General features: G+C 39.3%; 1 protein-coding gene and 1 long non-coding RNA gene across 3 annotated transcripts in view; both read left to right on the top strand.

Moving 5' to 3' along the window:
- Positions 1–18608, top strand: part of SLC2A13 (solute carrier family 2 member 13) — a 363699-nt gene that overhangs the window by 13404 nt on the left and 331687 nt on the right. The window lies entirely within an intron of this gene.
- Positions 16596–17338, top strand: LOC116593493. Its single transcript, XR_004286911.1, has 2 exons — positions 16596–16632; positions 16844–17338. It is a non-coding gene; the product is annotated as an uncharacterized LOC116593493 (long non-coding RNA).

Raw genomic sequence — 18608 nt, 5'->3', positions numbered from 1 at the left:
TTGGCTTTGCCACCTTTAAAGAAATCCTTTCTACCTTACTTCATCTTTCAGTTATTGTCTTGTTTATCTCCTTTTCTTGACTTGACACAGCTGCATATATTCCTTCTCTTCAGTTCCTCCCTTCTCTTTCTTTTGGGACCCCTTTCCCCACAGGTTTTGCCCTTACCACTTCACCAGTGTCGCTCTCGTTAAGATGGCCGTGCCCTGTGTTGCTCGTCCCAGAGACCGTTTTTGGACCTGCTCTTACTTGACCTGTCGTAGGCACTGACACACTACGTCATGCCTTCCCCAGGTACTTTCTTTGGTTTCAAGGATGCCACGCTCTACCTCTTTTTCCTTAGGCCTGTTCCTTCTCAGTCTCCTTTGAAATTCTCTTTCATCTTTCATAACACTTATTGGCAGGCCCTTCTCTTGGAGTGGGGGGCTTATTCTTGGAGCTGTCCTCTCCTCTGTTCACAGTCACTCCTTTGTTGCTCTTAACCTGGCTCATGGCTTTTGGAATGCCTTGTGTTTGCTGACAACTATCTAGAATCTCACCCAGACCTCTTTCTTGATCTACAGACTCTTGAGCCCATCTTCTCATCCAGCTTCCTACTTTGCCTCCCATCTTCCACATACCAGGGGAGGGCATTCTTCGTGTTTGAGTCCAAAGCCTTGGAGTCCTCCTTGACTTTTACCTATGTCCCACATCCAATCTGCCTAAAAATCTTTTTTTTTTTTTTAAGATTTTATTTATTTATTAGACAGAGATCACAAGTAGGCAGAGAGACAGAGGGGGGGAAAGCAGGCTCTGTGCTGAGCAGAGAGCCCGACGTGGGGCTCGATCCCAGGCCTGAGACCATGACCTGAGCCAAAGGCAGAGGCTTAACCCCCTGAGCCCCCAGGTGCCCCTGCCTGAAAATCTTTGAGTCTGTCTTCTAATTATGGGTAGGATCTATTTTTCATCACTTCTACTTTTAACATCCTGATCTAAAATGACATCTCTCACTTGGAGCATTGCAAGTCTCCTAACTGTTCACCCTGCCTCTTCCTTGACACCTCTGTCGTCTTTTCTGCACTTGACAGCTGGAGTGATTCTTACAAGATATAAATAAGATCATGCCACCTCGGTGCTAGTCAGAGTGCTGCCCTCTGTCACTCCCCAGCTGTCTCAGGACACGCCAGTGGCCGGCAGCACTGCACTGTTCTGGACCTTCTTCTCTACTACTTTTCTTTACTCCTGCTCTAAGCTACTCTGGACTCTAGGAACATAAAAATTATCATTCCAGACCTTTGCTTAGTCTAATTCCTCTTCTGGGAAAATACTGCCTGCATATCATCATTCCCTCATCTGTGTACTTCCATGGTTGTCTTAAGTTACAGCCTCCCACTGCTGCTACTTCCTAACCCTACTTTTATTCCCATTTTTGATTATTTTTTTTACTTTTTATTTTTTCTCCTTGCTTTGTTATTCTGTCATGTTTTTCTCTGATACTTACGTTCTTTGTTTGCCTGCCATAAAATGTAACCTCCATGGAAGCAGGCTTTGTTTACCCCGTTCTAACCAGTGCCTAGAATAGTGCCTAGCACACTGCGGTCATTCAGCAAATGTTTCCTGTGTAGGTAAAAACAGCGTAACTCTGGTGAGTAGTTCTGAGCCGAGAGTGGATTAACATACACGTCAGAGATGTCATATTGTAGGAAATTTGTGCCATGGATGGGGTTAATGAAATGTTCTCTAGGGTTACTTCTTTTTTTTTTTTTTAAAGATTTTATTTATTAATTTGACAGAGAGAAATCACAAGTAGACGGAGAGGCAGCCAGAGAGAGAGAGAGGGAAGCAGGCTCTCCGCTGAGCAGAGAGCCCGATGTGGGACTCGATCCCAGGACTCTGAGATCATGACCTGAGCCGAAGGCAGCGGCTTAACCCACTGAGCCACCCAGGCGCCCTCTAGGGTTACTTCTGATTCACGTTTGTGATTTCAAATGTTGTAGAGTAGTTGGGGGAAAATAGTTATTTTTAAGTCCACTTAAGACATCTAAGCCTGACCATGTTCTCAGTACCTGGGACAAAGGCAAATCCTTCATCAGGCTTGCAAATCCAAAAAAAATGGAAGTTGACTCGTTTGAAAAATAATCAGGGACTTTCGTGGATGCACTTAGAGTACCACGTTGACCCATGATGCTGAAGTGGCTGGAGTGCAAACTTCTGTTGTGGTCTTTGCTCTTCTCTGATGCCACTGATGCTCTAGTATCTGCTCTTTCCTGGCAGGGAGGCTTGGGAAGAGGGATTCTTGTGATTTAGTAGTTGCATCTTTGTCGTTGAACTTGGAATTAAAGCAAGATGGCAGGGGCCTGGAGAGCCCTACTTCACCCCTACCGGAAAGAGGCCTGATGAATTTTTCCTGAACTTGAAGTCCTCCCTGATTCCAGTTTTCAAAATGCAGTAAATCTTTTTCCTGGATAAAACTTGTGTTTGGAATTTGAAATCTCATCTTGCTCTCTTCTTAGTATTCAGTCCACCTTTCATGTTCTGTAACAGTTAAATCCTGGTAGTTTAGGATTTTTAAAAAAATCCATTATGGATGTGGTTGTAAATTTAAGGGAGAAAACTTTATACAAATGTATTATATGATAAGTTTTAAAAGATGGTCTTAAATATATAGGATTTTAAAAATAGTTAAGATCTTAAGGTTGCTCTGATTCTTAAATGTTATTTTGACATAATTCTGGATATGAAAAGTGGGGCTATGCTTCAAGCAAAGCCAGCTTGTGACTCTTCATAACAATGAAGTGGCAGGATCACTAGCCCAAATTGTGGTAACAAACAAAATAAGCAAACAAAATAATCAAATTGTGTCTGGCTTCAGCCAGATTTTCCTGTTTACCGTTCCATGAGATTTTTAATCTTGTACATCCCTCTAACTCTTACTACCTGTGAAACCATTCTCCTTATCCCAGACACACTTTCTTACGTGTTTCTCTCTACTGCTTCTGTGCACATGTATGGTCTGAATCTATCATTGAGCGAGGTGCACCAGTAGTACAGGTGCCACGGGTACAGATGAAGTCTGCCTGGAGCTAGCAAGTCAGGCTTCACGAAGAACTTCATAGTGTTGTTAGATGGGTCAGTTGGTAAGTACTTCTCTCTTAAAAGCTTAGCGTACTCTCTGATAGGAGGAATTTGAGAGGCAGGGTGGGGGGTTGTAGTGGGTTGGGAGGGAAAAAATGAAACAAGATGGGACCAGGGAGGGAGAAAAACCGTAAGAGACTTTTTATCTCAGGAAACAAACTGAGAGGTGCTGGAGTGGAAGGGAGAGGAGAGATGGGATGGCTGGTGATGGACACTGGGGAGGGCATGTGCTATGGTGAGTGCTGGGAATTGTGTAAGCCTGATGACTCACAGACCTGTACCCCTGAAGTAAATAATACATTATATGTTAAAAAAAAAAAAAAAAAGCTTAGTGTAGTTCCTAATACTTGGTAAGGGCTCAATATATATTAGCTATTAATGTTCTTGTTGTAATTGTGTTTTCATATGGTTGTGTTCTCTACCATACTGTTAAGTTTTAAAGGTACAGAGATGGTGTCTTTTGCCCACCCCCCCCCCTTTTTTTTTAAAGATTTTATTTATTTATTTGATAGAGATCACAAATAGGCAGAGAGGCAGGCAGAGAGAGAGGGAGGAAGCAGGCTCCCTGCCGAGCAGAGAGCCCGATGCGGGGCTTGCTGCAGGGCTCGATCTCAGGACCCTGGGATCATGACCTGAGCCGAAGGCAGAGGCTTAACCCACTGAGCCACCCAGGTGCCCCCCACCCTATTTTAAAATTCCTGTAGTCTACCAGATCGATTGCTGGTACCTGCGTTTGATTAAGTTAATTTTTACTCCCATTTTCTCTCTATTGTAGACAGACATCAACATCTTGAGTTGGTGAGCTACTCAGACTCTACTGAATAGGTTTTCCTGGCACGTTAGCAAGGAAAACCTTCTGTAGAGCTATAATTTGCCTGATAGTATGAGAGCAGATGGATGAGTTACCTAGATTCCCATCCCTGGATCCCGGCTAAACTGAGAGAGAAAATAAGAAATTTTCATAGTGTGATTTGAATCTTGAAATGTAGGTCTGGACAGAAAGCAGTGGAAGTTACTCCATCAAATTTTTGATGTCCTCCTACTCTTGGTTGTCAGTAGTTGGCCAATTTGAACTTTAATTGCAGTTCAGTCTTTCATTATGGTATACAAAACTCAGGATTCTAACAATACGCTTTTATTTTTGGATCTATTTCCACCTCCTCCTGTGAAATAAATAGGAACAAATGAGTGATACTTTAATAATGTCAACATGAGTGAACTCCAAAGAATCTAATGATATTCTTATGAATGAATATGTCTTGTCAATATTTAACTTACTGCACAAAGTCCGATACATGAAGTGGAATTAAGGAGCCTTATCTGATATAATGCAAAGTTTCTGCATGTATACATCTCTAACAAGAATGTCTTAGTAAAGACTGTGTGGCAGTGATTTCATTTGCTTTTTCTAAGGTATTATAAACTAGTTACAAATGTAAAGGTCATTATTTATCATGAAAGAACAGGTGCTGAGATTGAGGAAGAGCTCATTTTAAAAAAATGAACTCCTTAACCTTAATTAAGAAAAACATGAATGTTGGTAAAGAAACACATAATTTTGTGATATTCACTTGATAATTACACAGTCATTTACTTAATCTTCATCTGTGTAAGAGATCATTATGTTCTGGAGCATTTTCAGAATTATATTTTTTCTAAATATAACACCCATTTTCAAATATTTAGATGTATTAAGCATTCAGAATAATCGTTATTAATAAGCATTAAGCTCTGCATATAGATAACTACTGCTTTGGTTAATAGTTAAATTTATTTGCTTAATTGAATAACTAGAAGACTTAATCCAGCTTGGATTAAAGGAATTTGTAGATGTGAACTCAAAGCCACAGTCAGTAATTTTTTTCTCTTTTATTCCTAAGAGGTCATAAAGATGAGGTATCCAGAGATCAGGCATATAGGCAAACAATGCCTTAATTGTTCCAAAGGGAATGAACTCTTGGAGTTATAGATTAACATACTTTAATTTCTAGCAAAATTATAAAATGCTAAAGTGAAGATTTAGAAACATTTAGAAAAGAGTCTGATGTTTACTAGGAGCTTTTTTGGGGGGGGGGGTTCACTAAGAATGTCTTACCAAACCTCATTTTTTTTTTTTTTTTTGAAAGCATTGCTGAAATGCTGTAGGGAAATTCTGCAGGTAAGGAATTTGACATACTCTTCTTTCATTTAACATATTTAATAGAGTATTTACTTTGTACTAGGTGGTAAATAAACTGTGTTAATCCCATGGGGGATAATGACAAGTAATCTCTGAAATCTGGCAGAGAAAAAAATGACATAACTTAGTTGGATGCTCTGGCAGGATTAAAGAAGAGGCCCAGAAGGAGGTCTCCAGAAGGGTACAACTAGAGCTCAGTCCTGAATCCTTCATGCTTATCAAATCTGGGGAACCCAGAGCAAGCTAAGTGGCTGTTAGGCTTGATAACAGACAGAGTTAGTATTCAAAGTATTTTCAAGGTACTAGAATGCTCTTGAAAATCAAGAAAAATTAAAAATACCAGATAGTATGTGTCTGTGTACATCTTTTTTTTTTTTTTTTAAAGATTTTATTTATTTATTTGACAGATCACAAGTAGGCAGAGAGGCAGGCAGAAAGAGAGAGAGGAGGAAGCAGGCTCCCTGCTAAGCAGAGAGCCAGATGCGGGGCTTGATCCCAGGACCCTGGAACCTGAGCAGAAGGCAGAGGCTTTAATTCACTGAGCCACCCAGGCGCCCCTCTGTGTTCATCTTTTATATTTTAAATATGTTTGCATTATTTCTTTTAACCCACACTTAGACCTAGCCAACAGTGAGACAGACTCCTCCAGTGAATGTCCAGTCTCTCTGAGCAGGCAGTCTGCATACAGACAGACACACCTGTCCAGGGGTTAGAAGGAGAAATCTTCAGTGGGGCAGTGTCCTTTTAAACCTTCCATTAGTGTTTAGTAAATGTTGGTTTGACTCACAACACCTGAGTCATTTTATTATTTTGGGGTTCCTTTTAAATTATTAAATTTACTTTTCTTGAATATAGTTTGAATCTCTCTTTATGAAATCAAGGACATTATTTTATGTTCTGGTAATTTGTAAAATATGAGCACGGCAGCTCTGGAAGCCAGCCCCATGGCTCTGGGACCTTCTCTAGTGCCTCAGTTCTCTCTTGACTTGTTCAGTGATTTATTCTGCTACTTTCATGAATCCTCTCACGAAAAACAATTATTTAGTGTTTTTGAGGTGATTGACTTGCAAATAGTCTTATGCTCATAGGCACATTTTTGGTAAAGTCACCAATTTCTACAAACTAGAAATTATTTCATAGTTACCCCAATTGTAGTTGAGTTATTTAGATCAGATATTCAGAGATTGAGACTCTCAAAACCAGTAGGTACAGGCACTGTACTACACATTTTATGAAGCTAGGATAAACATTCATCTTCACTCTTGTCATTGTTAAAAAAAAGTATTTCACCAAAGGAATTCTTGTGAAAACAAAAGTCACTTGGGTCACCTGCCTTTCCTGGAGTTTAGGTTCCCACCCCCCTCCCTATCTCCTCATCTTCGTCTTCCTTCCCAGTCCTCAGCACACTTTGGTGTTTTTACTTTTTAATAAAGCTTGGTGTTTCTCAATCTTAATGTAAAGTGGGAGTAAGAGCATTGTTAGGATTTCTTCAGTATAATATACTTGGGTCTGTCAACACTACTTCAGGACAAGAGCCCTAGCTCTTCTCCAGACAAATTAATACCCTCAAGGCCCACCCATATAGAACTTCCGGAGCTGTGATAGCTGTTTAATTAATACTTTCTTTGGGGCACCTGGGTGGCTTAGTGGGTTAAAGCCTCTACCTTTAGCTCAGGCCATGATCTCAGGGTCCCGGGATCGAGCACCACATCGGGCTCTCTGCACAGGAGGGAGCCTGCTTCTTTCTCTCTCTCTCTGCCTGCCTCTCTGCCTACTTGTGATCTCTGTCAAATAAATAAAAATCTTAAAAAAAAAAAGACTTTCTTTAATAAAAGGCAACCATTATTGATTATTGGTTTCAAAAAGGTATTTTGAAGAATCTGATTTTTCTCCTTGAACAGGTGAATGACTAGTCAGGTGCAGTGACTTCTACTTTGTAACTCCTTTCATTGTGTGATGTCAAGGTCAGTCAGAAAGAGAATGGTTTTAAAATAAAATGGTTTAGTAAAGACAGTGTTTAAATGCCACCTTTTTCAGTTTTGGTATTTTAAGTCCCATGAAGCAGGGTGTGTGTGTGTGTGTGTGTGTGTTTTGAATAAGAACTGCCTACATGTTGGGACTTAGTATCTTTCACTGTCACGCTTTTGTACTTCATGCCCCGTGATTTTCTTTTTTTACTTAATATTTTTAACATAATTTCAGGCCATTAAAAAAACAAGGAACTTTTCCCCTCCTTCCCTTTCTTCCTTCATTCATAGAAAAATTTAGCAAAGTATAGTGCAAGGAAACAGAAGAGATTATAATATTCTTTCTGCCTTATTTCTTTACATATTTTTTAGACTTTATTGTTGTGGTCAAAGCCCCTAACATGAGATCTGTTCTCTTAAATTTTTAAGTGCACGGGACAGTATTGGTAACTAAATGTACAATATTGTACAGCAGATCCCTAGAGCTTACTCAATGTGAGTAACTAAAACTTTATGCCCAGTGAGTAGCAACAACCCATTTCCCATTCCCTTCCCCCACCCTCTCCCGTCATACCCCGAGCAACCACCATTCTTCTCTCTACTTCTGTGTATTTGACTGTTTTAGATACCTCATGTAAGTGAAATCATGTAGTCTGATTCATCCAACTTGAGCTCTTTCCTCTTCCTGAAGTATGTCTTCCCCTGGACATTGCATTTTAATGTATTAACTCATTTAATTTTCATATCATCGAGTAATGTTATTTTTCATTTTGCAAATGGGATTTTAGACACTGGGAGATTGAATAACTCCCAGTTATTCATATGTCTAGTAAGTTGTGGAGGTAGGATTTGAACCTGGTGGTTTAAACCTCAGTCTGGCCCTTTAATCATTGCACCATGCTGGTACAAGATGGTGACAAGAATAACGGTCTCATGGAGTTGGCTTGAAAAATAAGAGGCAAATTGTACAAAGCTTTTGTCACGGTGCCTTGCAGATAGTAAATGTTATTACCTTTATTGCATTTTAATATTAATGTATCTACCATGCCTCAGCCTCAGGATATTAATACTGATAGTAATGTGAATTGTTTTTGTGAACTAATACAGATTACTGACTCCTCTGAGTCCTAGGTCTCTCAGTTTTAATTATGGGGAAAATATTGCTCCCTTCCTACTGGGTTTATGAATATTAAATTAAGTACAATGTAGAGGTAACTATATAAATAGTTATATATATAGTATATACATATATGTACTAGAGGTATATATAAATATCTAGTAGTGTTAGTTTACTCTGCTCACTCATGAGATAGGAGTTCCTTAAGCACAAGGTCAATGTTTTATTATTTTTGTCTCCATCTCATATGCCATCCAGGTCCTGGCGCATAGTAGACATTTAGTAAATGGTTGTAGAATAAATGATTGAGAGCATGAGAAGGATGAGGAACAGAAGGAAAGACAAATGTATGGAAAATTTTTCCTTGAGCTAACTTTCTTTGGGGTGAAAAAGGTTATTTTAAGGCCATGCAGGTCTAAAAAGATATATATTTAAGTGTTAAACTGTTCTGATATTCTTTTTTAAAAAATTTAATTTAATTTTTCAGTTTTGCAAGATTCCTTGTTTATGCACCACATCCAGTGCTCCATGAAATACGTGCCCTCCATAATACCCACCACCAGGCTCAACCAACCGCTCACCCCCCTCTCCTCCAAACCTTCAGTTTGTTTCTCAGAGTCCACAGTCTCTCATGGTTGGTCTCCCCCTCTGATTTACCCCAACTCACTTCTCTCCTTCTCCCATTGTCCTCCATGTTATTCCTTATGCTCTACAAATAAGCGAAACCATATGATAATTGACTCTTTCTGCTTGACTTATTTCACTCAGCATAATCTCTTCCAGTCCCGTCCATGTTGATACAAAAGCTGGGTATTCATCCTTTCTGACGAAGGCATAACATTCCACTGTATGTATGGACCATATCTTCTTTATCCATTTGTCTCTTGAAGGGCATCTTGGGTCTTTCCACAGTTTGGTGATTGTCGCTGTTGCTGCTGTGAACATTGGAGTACATAATGCCCTTCTTTTCATTACATCTGTATCTTTGGGGTAAATGCTCAGTAGTGCAGTTGCAGGGTCATAGGGTAGCTCTATTTTTAATTTCTTAAGGAATCTCCACACTGTTTTCCAAAGTGGCTGCACCAACTTGTGTAAGAGCGTTCCCCTTTCTCCACATCCTCTCCAACACATGTTATTTACTGTCTTGTTAATTTTGGTTACACTGGTGTAAGGTGGTATCTCAATGTGGTTTTTATTTGAATCTTACTTCTGGCTAATGATGATGAACATTTTTTTTCATGTATCTGTTAGCCATTTGTATGTCTTCTTTGGAGATGTGTCTGTTCATGTCTTTTGCACATGTTTTTGACGTGATTATCTGTTTTTTGAGTGTTGAATTTGAGGAGTTCTTCATAGATCTTGGATATCAGCCCTTTGTAGTGTCATTTGTGAATATCTTCTCCCATTCTGTGGGTTGCATCTTTGTTTTGTTGGCTGTTTCTTTGCTGTGCAGAAGCTTTTGATCTTGATGAAGTCCCAAAAGTTCATTTTCACTTTTGTTTGCCTTTGGAGACCTGTCATGAAAAGAAGTTGCTGTGGCCGATGTCAAAGAGGTTATTGCCTTTGTTCTCCTCTATGAGTCTGATGGATTCCTGCCTCACATTGAGGTCTTTTATCCATTTCGAGTTTATCTTTGTGTACGGTGTAAGAGAATGGTCAAATTTCATTCTGTACATAGCTGTCCAATTTTCCCAGCACCATTCATTGAAGAGACTGTCTTTTTTCCACTGGATATTTTTTCCTGCTTTATTGAAGATTATTTGACCTTAAAGTTGAGGGTCCATATCTGGGCTTCTACTCTGTTCCACTGGTCTTTGTGTCTGTTTTTGTGCCAGTACCATGCTGTCTTGGTATTCACAGCTTTTTAGTAAAGCTTGATATCAGGCAACGTGATGCCCCCAGTTTTGTTTTCCTTTTTCAACATTTCCTTAGCAATTCGGGGTCTTTTCTGGTTCCATACAAATTTTAGGATTGTTTGTTCCAGCACTTTGAAAAATGTTCATGGAATTTTGATCGGGATGGCATTGAAAATATAGATTGCTCTAGGCAGTATAGACATTTTAACAATGTTTATTCTTCTGATCCATGAGCATAGAATGCTTTTTCATCTTTTTGTGTCTTCTTCAATTTCTTTCATGAGTGTTCTGTAGTCCCTCAAGTGCAGATCCTTTACCTCTTTGGTTAGGTTTATTCCTAGGTATCTTATGGTTCTTGGTGCTATAGTAAATGGAATTGGTTCTCTAATTTCCCTTTCTGTATTTTCATTGTTAGTGCATAAGCAAGCAATTGATTTTGTATTCTGCCACATTACTGAATTGCTGTATGAGTTTTAGTAGTTTGGGGGTGCAATCTTTTGGGTTTTCCATATGAAATATCATATCATCTGCAAAGAGAGAGAGTTTGACTTCTTTGCCAATTTGAATACATTTTATTTCTTTTTGTTGTCTGATTGCTGTTTTAGGACTTCTAGTACTATGTTGAACAACAGTGGTAAGAGTGGGCATCCTTGTTGTGTTCCTGTTCTCAAAGGGAAGCCTGTCAGCTTTTTCCCATTGAGGATGATATTTGCTGTGGGTTTTTCATAGGTAGATTTTGTGAAGTTGAGGAATGTTCCCTCTATCTCTATACTTTGAAGCATTTTAATCAGGAACGGATGCTGTATCTTGTCACATGCTTTTTCTGCATCAATTTAGAGGACCACGTGGTTCTTCTCTCTTCTCTTATTGATTTGTTCTATCACATTGATTGATTTGTGAATGTTGAACCACCCTTGCATCCCAGGAATAAATCCTACCTGGTCATGGTAGATAATCTTTTTAATGTACCGTTGTATTTTATTAGCTAGGATCTTGTTGCAAATCTTGGCATCCATATTCATCAGGGATATTGGTCTGAAATTCTCCATTTTGATGGGGTCTTTGCCTGGTTTGGGGATCAAGATAATGCTGGCTTCATAGAAAGAGTCTGGAAGTTTCCCTTCTGTTTCTATTTTTTGAAACAGCTTTAGGAGAATATTTCTTCTTTGAATGTTTGGTAGAATTCCCCAGGGAATCCATCAGGTCCTGGGCTCTTGTTTTTTGGGAGGTTTTTGATCACTGCTTCAATGTCATTACTAGATATTGGTCTATTCAGGTTGTCAGTTTCTTCCTGATTCAGTCTTGGAAGTTTATAAATTTCCAGGAATGCATCCATTTCTTCTAAGTTGCTTAACTTATTGGCATATAACCTACTGGCATATAACTTCTGATGATAGTTTCTATTTCCTTGGTGTTAGTCGTGATATCTCCCCTTTCACTCATAATTTTATTTATTTGGGTCCTCTCTCTTCTTTTGGATTAGTTTGGCCAGAAGTTTATCGATCTCATTGATTCTTTCAAAGAATCAGCTTGTAGTTTCGTTGTCTGTTCTGATATTCTAAAGTATTATGCAAGTAATGTGACCATTTGAGTTCTGAAGAATGGAAAAGAAGGAAGGAAAGGGTAAGAGATTTAGTAAATACTATAGACCTGTTACACTTGAGTAAAACTCAAGTTATATTCTTGAGCAGTGGTTTCAGAGCCTTAGCAAGGGAAGCCATTCTGAATGGAACCACAGCCAGAGGGGTAGTGCGGGTGTGTGGAAGGTGCAGCAGGAGGGTGTGTGGTTGCACCACCAGTAACTAGAGCAAACAGCTGGTGTCTGGTGAAACCAGTCGGAGGCTTGGATCTGTATTCTCCACCTCCACTGTCCAAGGTCAGGCTGCAGTGGGAGGTGCTGCATTTCTAGAATTGGTTGTAATGTTCCATCTCAAGGCCTCATTACGCCTCTTGGGATAAGATGGTGAAACTTAAGTCCCAGGACTGGCCTTTGGTTACTGCATGAGAGAAGTCTAGCCTGTCAGGTCATTCCCTCAATTTGGAGATGTCTCCTTAAACTTACTGCAGCATTAGGTCTAGGGCATCAACCTGGATTCGTCCTTGGCTGGGAATGCACTGCCCCTCACACTGCCGCCCAGCAGTTGGGTTCTGGCCCTTCAGAATGCCCCGTTCTTGTCACAGGTCTTTCTGTTTGTGGACAAGAGCCAACACAGTGTCTTTCGTTCCTTCCTCTTAGCTTCTAACAATTTAGCTTTTAAGACTGAATTGTCTGTCTACCTTCTGTAGTTGATGCAATAAGGAAAAAGCCTGTGGTGTTTTTAACCAGTGGGGAAAAAGAAAGTCTTTCTTACCTGTAGGGAGGAAACCTGAGACTGACATGTAACTTCTTGTTCGAGGTCCTGTCCTGTTGCTCTGTTCACCTTTAATTTTGCATGGTTACTGGTGACTGCCAGCTAGGAAAACAAGTGGCCCTGGAGCAAAGGAGCTCATGTTATTTTATCGTGGCAGCATGAGTTTAGATTTATTTATTTTTATAAATGGATTCAAATGAAGCTGTTTTTCAGAAAGGTGATGGGAGGTGGAAACAGCGAGATTAAATAAAAGTCCCCCTCCTAGGCCACTTGCTTTTTGACCACCAGTGCCTCTGTGGTGGTGTTTGGACCAGCACCTCTCCAGCGCTGTCTCTGCAGGGGTCCCCAGCTTTTGGCCTTGGCCTGGGAGGCAGCCTGGACTCATCTAAGGAATTTGGGATTGAAAAGTAGAGACTCTGTGTTAGGGTCTTTCTTTTGTGTTTTACTTCAATACGTGATTTTTAGACAAGTCCCCTGACCCCTTTGGACTTGTTTTCCCTTCTGTAAAGCAAGAGAGTTTTAATCGATTCTGGGCAGTTTTTCTTTAACACAGATGCCTAATTGACCAGGTAAGAGGGAACCAAAAGGAGTAGTGAGATGATCTCCTACCTACTCAGGCCTCTGCCTCAGTGTGAAGTTGACATAAATGCCGAGTGTCAGGCCTGAAAATGAGAGAGACCTCAGTCTTAATGTCGTAAAATTATAAGCTGCTAAATAGAAGTTGATTCTAAATGTGGTTGGAAGTCCATCGCTATCCTGTAGTGTGTCTTTTTATATTCACCCTAACACATTTTAACTTTTTGTAGACTGCTCTTTCCCTCCATTGAGAATTGGTGCGCAGTTCTGGATAGCTCTTCAATCAAATGACCTGCCTTGGCTTGAATTGTGTTATTTGAGGCAGCGCTGTGTGCAGGCTTGCCTTGCTGGCTTTTTGTGTTTTTCTTGTTATTTAAGGCATCTTGTTGAAGCTGAAGAGTACACTCTTTGAATGCTTTTTTTTTTTTTTAAATGGAAAACTGTTGCATTGAAAAGTGTCTTTGTGTTTTCATAGACCACACGATTCTGAGCCAACTGACACAGTTTCAAAGTAGTTATTGCTGGGTAGTACACACTGGTCAGTACTTGAGAGCCTGGTGCTAGTAGTTTGAAGTATTTGTAAGTATACATTGTGGAGAAGAAAACATGAACCAGGTCTGGAGTTTCCTGTTGGTTATTTTTACAGTATCTTAGAATAGATCAGTGCTGTGCTGTTACCTTGACAGATGTTCACTTCAACTTTAATTAGAAACATTTAAGTACATCCATTGAAGAGCATCTGGTACAATAGCCAAAGTTCTGAACATTTAATTGTTGTTGATATTATTGGAATGCCTTTTACTGCTTCTTAGTCAATTTTTATATCTTTACTATATGCTGTAAAAGAAAACAATTTGATCAAAAAATGGGGTGAGTGTTGTCTGGTGCTGGTTAAAATGGAGTAGTAACTCCTGGATTCTGTTTCTTTATTGATTGTAGGTAAAAATTCTGGAAATAGTGCAAAATATAGCTGAATATTTTGAAAAGTAAATAATGGCAGGCAGGTTTGGGAGGAAAGTCAAAATTTGAAGACTAACTGATATGGCAGTGGTTAACTGTTTGTTTTTTTACCTCAGTCTTCCAGTTTTGAACTTGTGGAGGACTGAGGCTCCGTGAACACCAAGAGCAAAGAAACTCCAGGAGAAATTTTTTCTTTCTAGCCAGAAGACTGAGAAAAAGGACTTGCTATGAGCTATAGGTATGGAAGGACACCCTTTCCCTCTCTTGGCCCTACCTTCAGTCCAGCCCCAGTTGCAAAGCTGCACAGCTGCAGTGGTAGTGGCAGTGGTGCTCCGAGAACACTGAGCTAGAACCCTCTCTCTCTCTCTAGAGGAACCAGGAAAGGGGTCCCTGGGGTCTAAAGAGTGTAGGATTTTTCTTTTTTTTCTCTTGTTTTCTTGCCACTTTGCCCCAGGGGCAGTTCCAAATATGTGGAACTGCATGACAGTGTAGAATATTAAAGTTCTGAAAGAAATCCTGAATTTCTGGACAACAGATTGGGAAAAGGGGACTCTCAGAGCCATAGAGTGTCAGGGAAGTCTTAGGACCAAGGGTGGTCCCCTAATATGTGTCTAAATTGATACAAGTGTCAAGCTCACCCCTAAAACTGCCCATCACAAATAAAACATAAAGTGGCGTAGCAAGGTTTTAAAAATTGAACCATAGTATGAGCTACCATTCAAGTTCCAGGCTGTCCCATAAAGAACCCAAATAACATAGGCCATGAAAACTTAATTGGCAATTAAATTATCTCCTACAGAAGGCAGGGCAGAATTTGTGTTCTGAGTCTGAGATTGCTTAAACAGTCACAGGTGTTTGATAAAGGATCTTAACAGGACCTAGAGACTTAGAGCATGGTATTCAACATTTCCAGCATATCACCCCAAATTACTTGACATGCAAAGAACCAGAAAAATCTGACCAGTTCTCAAAGGAATGTTAATAGGTGCTCAATGTGAAATGACCCAGATGATGGCTTTATCCCACAAAGTATTTGAAGTAAGTTTTGCAACCATGATCCAAGAGGTAAAGGTGAACAACTTTTGACGTGAACAAAAAAGAAGTTCTCAGCAGAATAATAGAAACTCTAAAAAAGAATCAAATGGGAATTTTTAGAACTGATAATACAATATCTGAAATTAAAAATTGTGGGATGAGCTTAAGAAGAGAAATAAATAAATAAAGGAGATCAATAGAAATTATCCAAAAGAAAAGGGTAAAATTAAATAGGAACTTATGGTACAGTGTTAAAGGGTCTAAAATTTGTGACCTCAGAATCCCAGGAGAGGAGAAAGAGTTGGCTACAAAAGAAAATAATTGAAGAGATAATGGTTGAAAACTTAAATTTAATGAAAGCCATAAATTCAGAGATTTGAGGAACTCCATGAACTTCAAGAAGTATCAATTTAAAGGAAACCATGCTTAGATGCATCATGATCAAACTGTTGAAAATCCAAGATTGGGGGGAAAAAAAACTTGAAAGCGGTGAGAAGAAAAGAAAACCTAGTATACAGAGGGGACCAGTGACTCAAGTGGTTGCGAATTTTTCATCAGAAGTCATGGAGACCAGAAGACAGTGGGAGAAAACCTTTAAAGTGCTGAAAGAAAAGAAAAAAAAAATGATCCAGAATTTGATATCTAATGAAAATACCTCTTTTAGTAATGAAGGCAAGGAAAGGTTCTCAGTAAAGGAAAACTACGAGTATTCATTGCTAGCAGCTTCTCTTTAAAACACTGAAGGAACTTTTTTTCAGACTGAAGGGAAATGGTAGCAAAAGGAAGCCTAGAACATCATGAATGTAGGAAGAGCAACAGAAATAGTTGCATTGAAATAAGTATGTAGGGGCGCCTGGGTGGCTCAGTGGTTAAAGCCTCTGCCTTCGGCTCAGGTCATGATCCCAGGGTCCTGGGATCGAGCCCTGCATCGGGCTGTCCACTCCGCGGAGAGCCTGCTTTTTCCTCTCTCTTTCTGCCTACTTCTGGTCTCTGTCTGTCAAATAAATAAATAAAATCTTAAAAAAAAAAGTATGTAAATGTGGTAGTTTTTCCTCCTCTAAAGTTCTTTATGTATAATGTTGAAAGCAAAATTTATGACAGTGCCTGATGGTTTTTCAAAATATGTAGTTGTTATACATATGACATCTGTAACAAGCAGGGAGGTAAAAGGATCTTTACTATTGTGAACAGAATATATTTTACTGAAAGTGGTAAAATATTCTAAGTAGACTGAAAGTTGGGGATGTCTGTTGTAATCTCTAGAGCGAGCACTAGAAGTTAATATGCAATGACTGTCAAATGACCTAATCATCAAATTAAATGGAATATTGAAAAAAAAAATTTAAACCCAGAACAGGATACTAAAAAGGAACAGAAGAACAAAAGCAAAGAGTACAAACAGGAAACAATGCACCAATTAAATAATTATATTAACTGTAAATGGTTAAAACATAGCAATTAAAAGACACAGATGGGTAGGTTTTTTTTTTTTTTTTTTAAAGATTTTATTTATTTATTTGAGAGAGAGACAGTGAGAGAGAGCATGAGCAAGGAGAAGGTCAGAGGGAGAAGCAGACTCTGCACGGAGCTAGGAGCCCGATGTGGGACTCGATCCCAGGACTCCGGGATCATGACCTGAGCCGAAGGCAGTCGTCCAACCAACTGAGCCACCCAGGCGTCCCATGGGTAGGTTTTTAAATCAATCTAACAGTGTACTTTTTACCAGAAGATGACTTTAAATATTAATGGTAAAGACAGATTAGAAGCTAAAAGGATGAGAAAATATATCATGCTAACACTAAAAAAAAAAATTGAGTGTCTATATTAAGAAGAAAAAAGGGAGGGAAATTTCCAGAGATGTCCTTCAGTAAGGGAAAGGATGAACTGATACATCCATACAATCCAAACATATTATTCAGTGTTAAAAAGAAATGAGCTGTCAAGCTACAAAACAAAACAAAACAAAACAAAAACAAACAAAAACTAAAAACCTTTAGAAAACCATGGGGAGACCTTAAATGTGTATTACTGAATGAAAAAAACCAATCTGAGAAGGCTGCGTACTGTGTGATTCCAACTGTATAACATTGTAGAAAAGGCAAAGCTTTGGGTATGGTAAAAGGATTAGTGGTTGCCAGGATTTTGGGGGGATAAAGGGAAGAATGAATAGAGGGGGTGCAAAGGATTTTTAGGGCTGTGTAGTTTTATTTTTTATTTTTATTTTTTAAAAGATTATTTATTTATTTATTTGACAGACTGAGATCACAAGTAGGCAGAGAGGCAGGCAGACAGAGAGGGGGTGGGGAAGCAGGTTCAGACAGCCCGATGCGGGGCTCGATCCCAGAACCCTGGGATCATTACTTGAGCCGAAGGGAAAGGCTTTAACCCACTGGGCCACCCAGGCGCCCCGTGGGCTGTGTGGTTTTAGTAATAGTGAACACGTGTCATGGTACAGTTGTTAAAACTCAGTGTCCAACACAAAAAGTGAACTCTAATGTAAACTGCGGACATTAGTCAGTAATAGCAAATGAATATTGGCACATCGATTGTAACAAATGTACCACACTAATCTGCCAATAATAGGTGGGAGGAGGTAGGGGAGTAGGAGGCCGTATGGGAACTCTGTACATTCTGCCCACTTTTTCAGTAAACCTAAAACTGCCCTAGAAATAGTTATTAACTTAAAAAGATAATATCATTATTAGGAAGCTAAAATTAAACCCACACTGGATACCACTATATACCTATTAGAACAGCTAACATCAGAACTGTGACAATACATAGTTCAAGTGAGTGTGGGGTGCAGCAGAGACTCACACATTGCTGTTGTGTATGTAACACGGTATAGCCACATTGGAAAGCAGCTTGATAGTTCATTCTGATTTAAACATACACTTACTTTACAAGCTACTGTATTGCTAGATATTAGATATTTAGTAATTAGATTAGATACTAGATATTGACACAAAAGGAATGAAAATACGTTCACATAAAAATCGTTATGTAGATGTCTATGGCACCTTTATTCATGATCACCAAAAACTGGTAAAAATTGAAGTGTCTTCAAATGGCAAATGGAAAAGTGAAGTGTGGTACATCTGGAATAGAATACTGTTCTTCCATAAGAAAAAACGCATTACTGATACATGCACCAACAGATATGAATCTCAAATGTGGAAAGTGAATAAACCAGCCTCAAAGATTATATACTGTATGATTATATTATATGACACAGAGAAGGTAAAAGTGCAGGGATGGTGAACTCCCAAGTCCCTGGTTGTAGGGTTGAGGTTTGACTCAAATGGATAGCATGAGGGAAGACTCCATGGTAATGGAAGTGTTTTAAATCTTGATTGTGGTCGTGGTTCCATGACTGCATTTGTCAAAATCCACAGAACTGTGCACCAAAAGGAGCAAATCCTAGAGTGCCTAAATGTAAGAACTAAGTTTATTCC

Source organism: Mustela erminea, chromosome 6, assembly GCF_009829155.1.
Source record: "Mustela erminea isolate mMusErm1 chromosome 6, mMusErm1.Pri, whole genome shotgun sequence".
Classification (NCBI taxonomy): domain Eukaryota; kingdom Metazoa; phylum Chordata; class Mammalia; order Carnivora; family Mustelidae; genus Mustela; species Mustela erminea.
This window is presented reverse-complemented; position numbering and strand designations above follow the sequence as displayed.